The following is a 10,019-nucleotide window of genomic DNA, read 5'->3' on the forward strand; positions in this document are numbered from 1 at the left end:
GGATTTCATCACCGGACTCTTGCCCAACTTAGGTGAACTCAATCTCACATAGTGTCACTTTAATTAAAATCAATTAGATATTGGCTCCTAGGGACATTCGAGCTCAATAGGATGAAGATCACCGAAAGTTGCATCAATTTCGCTCTGTGGCTTAGTTGATGTCTAGGCAAGCTTTGTCCCTATAAGGAAGACAGTTCATCTGTTCGAGGCAAGTGGATTTTAAGTGGGACCTTTGCGAACGCATCGTGACCCCTCCACTTACCTGGGAGCTTACCTGGTCAACTCGGTTCATTAGACCGAATTGGAGGCTTAGGTGCCCTCTTCAAACCAGTTAGGAGCTGTCTAGTGATTTTAGGACAAAGACTAGGATTGATATGCTTTTCTCTTTTATTGCATACTTGATTAATCGAGTACTAGTATATGCACGGTAGTCGTTCTAGAGTACAAAACCTATTACCTTTTGACCCTGAAATAGAACGAACCCTTAGGAACATTCGAGCTAAGATCAAAACATTAGGATCATCCCCATCTCTTAAGATGGCTGAAGAATAACCCAAACTCCTGAGGGAATACTTTACTCCCACTATTTACACTTCCCCATCTTGCATTCGATTACCTGAGGTAGCAGCTGTACAATATGAAATAAAGTCTAGTGTGATCCAAATGCTTCCATCTTTTTATGGGCTCACCAATGAAGATCCATATAAACACCTAGATGAATTCTTTGAGATTTGCACCACTGTCAAGATTCAGAATTTCACTGATGATGCTCTGAAACTTAGATTATTCCCCTTCTCCCTTAAAGATAGAGCCAAGCAATGGTTGAATTCTTTAGAAGCCAACTCGATTCATTTCTGGGGCCAAATGCAACAAGAATTCTTAAAAAAATACTTTTCCATAGGAAGAACGAACCAGTTTATACGTGCTATCACAAGCTTCTCCCAAACTGAGGGAGAAGAATTTCATGAAACTTGGGAGAGATTTTGGGACCTAATCTGTAAATGCCCACATCATCAAATACCTATGTGGCAGCTAGTGCAATGCTTCTATGACGGATTGACTGAACGAAACTGTCAGATGATTGATGCCGCATGTGGGGGGACATTCATGCTTCAAAATGAGCATGAAGCAAGGAAATTATTTGAAAATCTAAATGAAAACTCCCTCCACCATGCTTCATGTTCTCGTCAAGCACCCCCGAGTTCTCAAAGAAAAGGGACCATTTGTGAAATAAGTCATTCTATGGACCTGTCTAGCAAGGTAGATGCATTGTCCCATAAGATTGACCAACTGATGATAGGTGGGCATTACATGAACTCTTCCCAAGCACAAGTGTGTACTATTTGTTCTAGCCCATCCCACCCTATTCATGAGTGCCCTTCAGCGCCCCAATTCCCCGAACTCGTGCAAGAACACATCAATGCTGCTCAAACACTGCCTAGACCGGGTAATGACCCATTTTTCAATACCTATAACCCGGGATGGCGAAATCATCCAAACTTTTCTTGGAAGCAGCAAGCTTCGAATACTGCCCAACCTTATTCCCAAAACTTTCCAAACCCTCAGAATTTTCAAACTCCACAAAATATTCATCCCTACCATCCCTCGACTCAATTTCAACACACTCCTCCTCCACCCCAAAGAAACACAGCCTTTGAGGAGAAAGTGTTGAACGCCCTTCAAGATTTGGAAACCATTACACAATTAGTGCACTCTCATATGCAATCAATCGCCAAGCTAGAATCCCAAATGGGTCAACTAGCTAATGCACTAAACAAGCAAGAGGAAGGAAAGCTTCCAAGCCAACCACTAAGTAATCCTAGGGGACAATACATGGCTCAAGAAAATCAACTAAATGCAATTCATCATGAACAAGCCAATGCTTTGACTACCCTAAGGAGTGGACGTGTAGTAGACAATAAGATTAGGGAGGACAACAATAAGGACGATGAAGAAGAGGATATAAATGTGTCAAATGAAAAACCTTCTTCTTCTTCTTCACCTAGTCCACCTTCTGCCAAAACTCATATCGCAAAGGCCCCATATCCTGAAGCTCTTAATTCACCCTCTCCCTTTGGCAAAAAGGGAACTTCACTAGAGGAAATAATGGAGGTTTTCAAACAAGTGAAAATCAACCTTCCGCTTCTTGATGCTATTAGACAAGTTCCCTCCTATGCCAAATTCCTCAAAGACCTTTGCACACAAAAGCGAAAATCTAGGACACATGTGCCTAAAAAGGTCTTCCTAACTTATCAAGTGAGTTCTATTCTCCAACACAACACCCCTCCGAAATTCAAAGATCCTGGTGCTCCCACCATCTCCTGTGTCTTAGGAAATAATTTCATTGATCGAGCACTCTTAGATCTAGGGGCAAGTGTCAACCTTTTACCTTATTCAGTTTATGAGAAACTTGGGTTAGGTGAGTTAAAACCAACCTCGGTATCCCTTCAATTGGCTGATCGATCTGTAAAAACACTACGTGGGATAATTGAAGATGTTCTTGTCAAGGTAGACAAATTCTATTTTCCAGTAGATTTCATTGTCCTTGATATAGAACATGAACCTAATCCTAAGAAACAAACCCCTGTTATCCTTGGGCGGCCCTTTTTAGCAACAGCCAATGCGTGCATCAATTGTAGAACAGGGGTAATGAACATATCATTTGGGAATATGAAGGTAAAAATTAATGTGTTCAATGCGGCCGACCAACCTGCAAGGGAAATTGACTGTTTTATGATAGACAAAATAGATGACCTCATAGAAGGAGATGCAAAAACTATCTCACTATGTCTGGCTGAAGACAATAAACTTAGCGCTTGTTGGGAGGCAACCCAATTCTCTTAGATTATTTCTTAACATTGAGGACAATGTTAGGTTTAGGTTTGGAGGTATTCATCTTGATTTTCATCCCAAAAAAAAAAATAAAAAATAAAAATAAAAAAAATAATAATAAATAATAAAAAATAATAATATAAAAAATCATTTTTTTTAAAAAAATAAAAAATAAAAATATTTTTTTAAAAAAATGTGTTTATTTTCATTTTTTATAAAATAAAAAAAAAGTTATTAAAAAAAGTTTTTGTTAAAAAAAAAATCCTAATTTATATACATTTATGCGAGAATGATAAACACACAAGGTATATAAAATCTAAGAAGCCCAATGACTAGTGGGAAGTAATACAAATTTAAGTTCTTTTTATTAAGTCTCTCTTAGGGAGTTGTAAGCTAATTGATACTTTGGAATTTCACTACACACTGGCCGACTCTTCTAAGGTCTAGGCTCGACATTATGTTGAGAGTATGGTAGCAACCTTGGACCCTGATGAATCATACTTATCTGATCCAAAAAAAAAAAAACATCAATAAAAATGGATTTAGTCAGGAACATCGAAAAGGGCTACCTATTGTCAAAGATCAAGTGGGCTTGTGATGAGGACTCCGAGCATAAGTCCGTAGGGGAGTCTTGATGTCCGACACCTTATGCCAACTGGTGTGAGAGTTGTCGACTGATTGCTAGTTACACGGAGAAATCACCACAAGAGTAAAAGTGCACAATTTATATATCTTTCTTTAGAAAAAAAAAGAAAAAAAATGTTGTATTGACCGAAAAGACAATAGTGTGAAAGCCATCGTTGTAAAAATTCGAGTAAACTGGAATATTACAGATAAAGCCCGTGAGGTACTAAAGTAAACATCCACAACTCTCGAAATCCTGCAGATAAGATGATTTTGAATCAGTGAGTAGGTCTTTTCGACCAATCCTTGGAAACTACTAGTATTAACAATATTTTGGAGATCCGAACCCTTAGCTTGTGTACGGTCCAGATTTCACCGAGCACTCCAGTATAAATAAGTCTTACAACTCCCTAAACGGAAACTTAATGACTTTAACTTAGATTGCATACTAATCTAGAATTTGGACTGACTTAGTAAATAAAACCGTGTGTGCTTTGAAATTCTTATCATTTATGTATCTTAAATTAGATTTTAATTAAAAAATTTTTTTTTCTAGCTAGTATGCACTTGGAATTTGAAGTTTCATCAATCAAATAAAAAAAAAAAAAAACAACAACAACAACAACAACAAATTAATCATAACAATAAATGATATTGAAGTTTGTGGGTATCTTCACTGGAAACCCTCACGAGACTATAACTCGTCCACTAGGGTAACCTAGGGGTTTAAAGCCTTGTTGCATATGGTAAATGCAATCGCGATGCCTGCGAAAGTGAGTTAGAGCTTTTCTTTAATTTCATTTTGCTCGAAGACTAGCAAAACATAGGTTTGGGGGTGTGATAAGTGCTTAATAATTTATAATTTAGTTATCTTTCCATAGCACTTATCAATATTTTTAAACTGATAAATACATATTTTACCATGAAATTGAATAAACATTGAATTAAATTTAAATTATGGTAAGAGGTAAATAATTCTTTTCTTAAACCAGATTCTGAACTTGTCTCTCTCTTGATTGCAATCTTTAATGAAAACTACAGAAAAACATATAAGGAGATTGTGTTGACCCGGCTAAGGTTATAATTAAATGGGCTTTGGTCTTGATTAGATTAAAAGTTATAATTGTATAGAAAAATATTTGATTAACCCTCTTATTAAGTCACGATCCTGCTTTTAGCCCTGTTGAGTCCAGTCTGAAGCAGTTTAGCAATAATTAAATTTGGAAGACATTGGGCTCGAGAACAAGTTTAAGCAAATCAACGATCATGACCCACCTCAAATCCAAAGTCAATTCCCAACCAATTCGTTACCTGCCTTCATATAAAATTTATAATAATAATAATAACTAAATATTCACGATTCACTGTTCATATGAACAGTGTCCAGTTAAAACACTGTTCATATGAACAGTGTTAAAAAAAAAAAAAAAACCAAAATGCCGAAAACACTGTTCATATGAACAGTGTTCATGAAAACACTGTTCATGTGAACAGTGTTAGAGAAAAAATAAATAATACATAATAAATAAATAAAAATAAAAAATAAAAAAATAAAAAATTGGGAATCCACTGTTTATGTTCTTCCTCCCGCAGTCGGCCACCTCTCTCCGCCATCACCGACCGGATCCCGCGGCGCCTCTTCCTCCTCTCCTGCAATGCAATCCTCCCCCGCGCGATCAAAGAAGCTCGTCCCAGCCGAACGCCCCAACGTCGTCATCGTCCCCGAGTCTTCCGCCATCAACCGCGTGCGGCGTCTTCTCCTCCAAGATCAGCGACCCAAGCCGCGTCGAAATCCCAGCGTCTCCGCCTCCTCCTCCGCCCGTGGCGCATCCGGATCCCATCCCAGTCTCCCAATCCCAGCCGGCTGCAATCAACGATCCAGCTCCTCCGCCATCAGTCCGTTCCAGCCGCATCCAACGATCACGCCCTTTTCCAGCGATCTCACATGCAACAGAAATTAAGCCTCCGCCGAGATCATTCCCATCAGCATCACGCCCTCCTCCTCGCTGGGGATCCATCACCGGCCTTCGGCGATCTATAAGAGCAAGATGAAGAAGAGGGAGAAGGGGGGCGACGGTAAAAAAAAAACAGAGGAGGAGCCTCTGTTCGGGAGAGAAAAGAAATAAAAAAAAAGAATGAAGGGAGGCTGGGAGCGGATCAATTAGTGAAAGAAAATGATGCGGATGGCGTGGAGCATCTCAGCAAGCCGATCAAAGTCGCCGAGCATCATGAGTGGCTGAATCCTGGTTTAGGGGTTTGATGAAGCCATGGATGAGTATTTGTGTTGCATTTCTTTGATTTTTAGCGTTGTAAGACAGTTGCATACTCAATGAAATTATGATCTTAAAATGTCTTGTTTAATTTATGTAAGATGTTTATCTTGTAGAAAGTCTTTGCATGAATTAATCTAGTTTATCGAAATTGAATCCAATACCTGTGGTTTGGAAGAGATTGCTATGCAACTATCGGATTTATCTTTGAAAAATTAATCATCAGATGAATCATGCTAAATAGGACAGACCATGCCTATCCTTAGAAAAGATGGTTTGTGCCAGGCTTAGATGACTCATACTGTGGGTTAGATTTCAGCTTTTTGTATGATTGCCCTAACTTGCAGTTAAGAGCAATCAGATCATACACGCATCTAAGTCATTGAAAGCATCACACTTACGAATCCATCGGTGGATTCTAGCCCTAAACACCTCTCTCCATAGATAATTCATACTACTACACCCATATTAATTCTTATGTTTTTATCATTTACTCTAGCTTATCCTTTTTGAAGTAATTATTTAATTAGAAAAAATAACTTGTCTCCAATCCCTGTGGACCGACACCCGTAATCACTGTCCTACAGGATACGTGCTATTGCGTGGGTTATTTTCAAAATTGAAAGAATCGATCAATACTAGAAGAGGATACTGAGGAAATGTTCCTAGTGGGAGATAGGGATCACATACAAGATCCCAAAACCTACAACGAGGCGATATCAGATATCCCAAAACCAAGTCTGGACCTTAGTAGATCTACCAGAAGGTATTGTACCTATTGGATGCAAATAGATCTACAAAAGGAAGATAGGTTCGGATGGATAGGTAGAGACCTATAAAGCAAGGCTAGTGGCGAAAGGGTATAGTCAACGCGAAGGCATTGACTATCAGGAGACCTTTTCACCTGTAGCCATGCTAAAATCCATCCGAACATTGCTTGCCATTGCAGCATTTCATGATTATGAAATCTGGCAGATGGATGTGAAAACTGCTTTCCTGAATGGATATCTTGATGAAGTTATCTATATGGAACAGCCTTTGGGTTTCACTTTCAGTGATGGAGATTACAAGGTCTGCAAGCTGCAAAGGTCCATCTATGGACTAAAGCAAGCATCTCGAAGTTGGAACACTCGTTTCGATGATGCAATCAAAACGTTTGATTTCATCAAAAATGAAGAGAAACCGTGTGTTTACAAAAAGGTTAGTGGGAGTGCTGTCGTATTTCTCATACTGTACGTGGACGACATCCTCCTGATAGGAAATGATATTCCCATGCTAACCTCGGTCAAGGTCTAGTTGTCAAAAGAGTTCTCCATGAAAGATCTTGGGGAAGCATCCTATATTTTGGGAATAAAGGTCTATAGAGATAGATCTAAAAGGATACTTGGCCTATCACAGAAAATGTACATAGAGGAAGTGCTGAAAAGGTTCAGCATGGAAAACTCTAAAAGGGGTCTTGTTGCCCAAGGTGACAAGCCAAGAGGGGGGGTGAATTGGTTTCTTTTACTTTTAACTATCTTACTTGTGTTAAATGATGAGTTAGTAAACTTAAATAAATCACAATACAAACAACAAGAAGTATAGTGGTTCGGTGCTCTCCTTAGCACCTACGTCCACTCCCCAAGCGATCCCTTGGGAATTCACTATAATCCCGCGGATTACAGTTGGATTGTTTTCCGGGCTCACAATCCAAAAACCTTTACACTTTGGTTTTCCGGGTTCACCAAAAACCTATGTTGGTTTTACGGGCTCACCAACGAACCTATGTTGGTTTTTCGGGCTCACCAACGAACCTTTACAATTGGTTTTCCGGGTTCACCAATCAACCTATTCCGTTGGTTTTGCGGGCTAACCAACCAACCTTTACAAATAGTTTAACAAATAAAGGAAGAAGATTTAAACTCCTAGATGAGCAAATGAAACAATATAATCAACAAAGAAGAGTTTAGAAAGTATTTATCGCTTGATGTGACTTCTCTCTTCTTTGTCAAGGATGCTTCTCTCTTTAAGGGTGGATGGAGCTCTTGATGACTCTTTGAATCTGCTCAACCACTTTCCTTTGATTCTTGAATGAAGCACTTGGATGAAGAAGATTAGGGCACTTTCTCTTTCTTGTGTACTCTTTGATATTCTTTGGAAAGGATGTTCTATCTGATGAATAGTGCCACTTTAAATAGTTTCCTACATCCATTGGACAAGCCCCAATGGTTAGAATTCAAAAACTAGCCGTTACTCACTGTTGGAAGGACAAAAAGTACTTCTGCAGAACTAGCCGTTATGCTTCTGCCCGTGTTTGGGTCGGCTCAACTTGTCCTTGGGTCGACCCAACTTTCACTTGGGTCGACTCAAACTTTCCTTGGGTCGACCCTCTCAGAAACACAGAAACTTGCAATTCAGCCTTCCTTCACTTGGGTCGACCCAACCTTTCTTTGGGTCGACTCAAGGTTCAGTTGGGTCGACTCAACTTCTTCTTGGGTCGACCCTAACAGGGTTTCCAGAGAACCTTTTCTGTCTTCTGTTCTGTCTTGCTTTTGGGTCGACCCACTCAGGGTTTGGGTCGACCCTCTCAGTAAATCTAGAGAACCATTTTCTGAGTTGTTTGAGGATCTTGATGTTTGGGTCGACTCATGCTTTCCTTGGGTCGACCCAACTCACTGTTCATCTGTGCCATTTTTGCAGAGTGTGCCAAATATTTTCTTGATATGCCGGGGTCGACCCAATCATCCTTTGGGTCGACTCAATCCACACTTTGCTGCATCTCAAGGTTAGATTCATTCATATAAACAATGAAATGTATCTATATCAATTTATACAAATATACTGAGAGTAATAGACTTATAAATGAAGTATCGATTTAACTTATAACATACTCTAGATAATTGCTTGTTAATCATCAAAATAACACTATCATCCTCAGGTCTTTTACCCCTAAGGCATGGAATTCATCTCTCCAAGAAGATGTGCCCCAACACATCTGAAGAGATTCAACGCATGAGCAAGATACCCTATGCATCGGCAATAGAGAGCCTTATGTATGCCATGCTATGTACACGACCTGGTATAGCCCTTGCTGTGAGTGTCACAAGCAGATATCAGTCGAATCCAGGTGAAGAATACTAGACAGCTGTGAAGAATATTCTTAAGTACTTGAGAAGAACTAAAGACTTATTCTTGGTCTTTGGAGGATCATCAGAGTTAAAGGTAGAAGGGTACACAGATTCAGACTTCATGACTGATGTCGATGATAGGAAGTCAACATCTGGATATGTGTTCTTGTGCAATGGTGGTACGGTGAATTGAAAAAGTTCTAAACAACCGATCATTGCTGATTCTACTATGGAAGCTGAATACATCGCTGCATCTGAAGCTGCTAAGGAAGGCTTCTGGTTCAAGAAATTCATTGCAGAGTTGGACGTGATGACATCAAATGCTTTAACACTCTACTGCGATAATAATGGCGCCATAGCTCTTGCTAAGGAGCCAAGGTCTCATCAGAAGTCCAAGCACATAGAGCGGCGCTTCCACCTCATACGCGACTATGTTGAGAAGAAGTATGTCGAGGTGCAGAGAGTAGACTCCGCGGACAACGTGGCAGACCCATTCACTAAGCAGCTGAGTCAGCAAAAGACTGAAGCCCACCTTGAGAAGGTGGGCCTAAGATATATGACCAATTGGCTTTAGTGCAAGTGGGAGATTGTTAGATGTGGTGCCGGAATGCAGATTGCGAGAGAGGAGGAAGAGGGGCCGCGGGATCTGGTCGGTGATGGCGGAGAGAGGTGCCGACTGATGAAGTGGCGGAGGATCTGGTCGCTCTGGATGCGCCACGGGCGGAAGACTGGGCGACGATGCTGGGATTTCGATGCGGCTGGTTCGCTGATCTTGGAGGAGAAGACGCCGCACGCGGTGATGGCAAAGGGGCTGGATCTCCGCTGCTGGGAAGAGTCGACCGCACGGGCATGGTGGGCACACGGCTGATTGCGGCCGACTAGAATCACGGAGGACTGGTCGCCGGCGGATTTGGTCGTGGGATCGTCGGGAGGACGCTGCGGATGGTGGGTGGCCGCGGGATCAACGGGGAGACGCCGGGATTTCGATGCGGCTTGATGGCGGAGCTGGATCTCGGCTGCGGGCTGCGTCACAGGCGGAAGACGAGGCGGAGATGCTGGTCACGGGATCGTCGCCGCGGACGGTGGGCGGCCGCGTGAGGTGCTCTTCGGGGGAAGAAGATGAACAGTAGCCAAGCCATTTATTTATTTTTTTATTGTTATTTATTTATTTATTTATTTATTTATT

The 10,019-nt window shown here is 40.9% G+C and overlaps 1 non-coding gene across 1 annotated transcript; it reads right to left on the bottom strand.

The window, feature by feature from the left end:
• Positions 1–913: 913 nt before the first annotated feature.
• On the bottom strand, positions 914–1,019 carry LOC120105331. Its single transcript, XR_005507711.1, has one exon. It is a non-coding gene; the product is annotated as a small nucleolar RNA R71 (small nucleolar RNA).
• Between the last annotated feature and the right edge of the window lie 9,000 nt (positions 1,020–10,019).

The sequence above is a fragment of the Phoenix dactylifera genome, unplaced genomic scaffold (genome assembly GCF_009389715.1).
Source record: "Phoenix dactylifera cultivar Barhee BC4 unplaced genomic scaffold, palm_55x_up_171113_PBpolish2nd_filt_p 000258F, whole genome shotgun sequence".
NCBI classification, from domain to species: domain Eukaryota; kingdom Viridiplantae; phylum Streptophyta; class Magnoliopsida; order Arecales; family Arecaceae; genus Phoenix; species Phoenix dactylifera.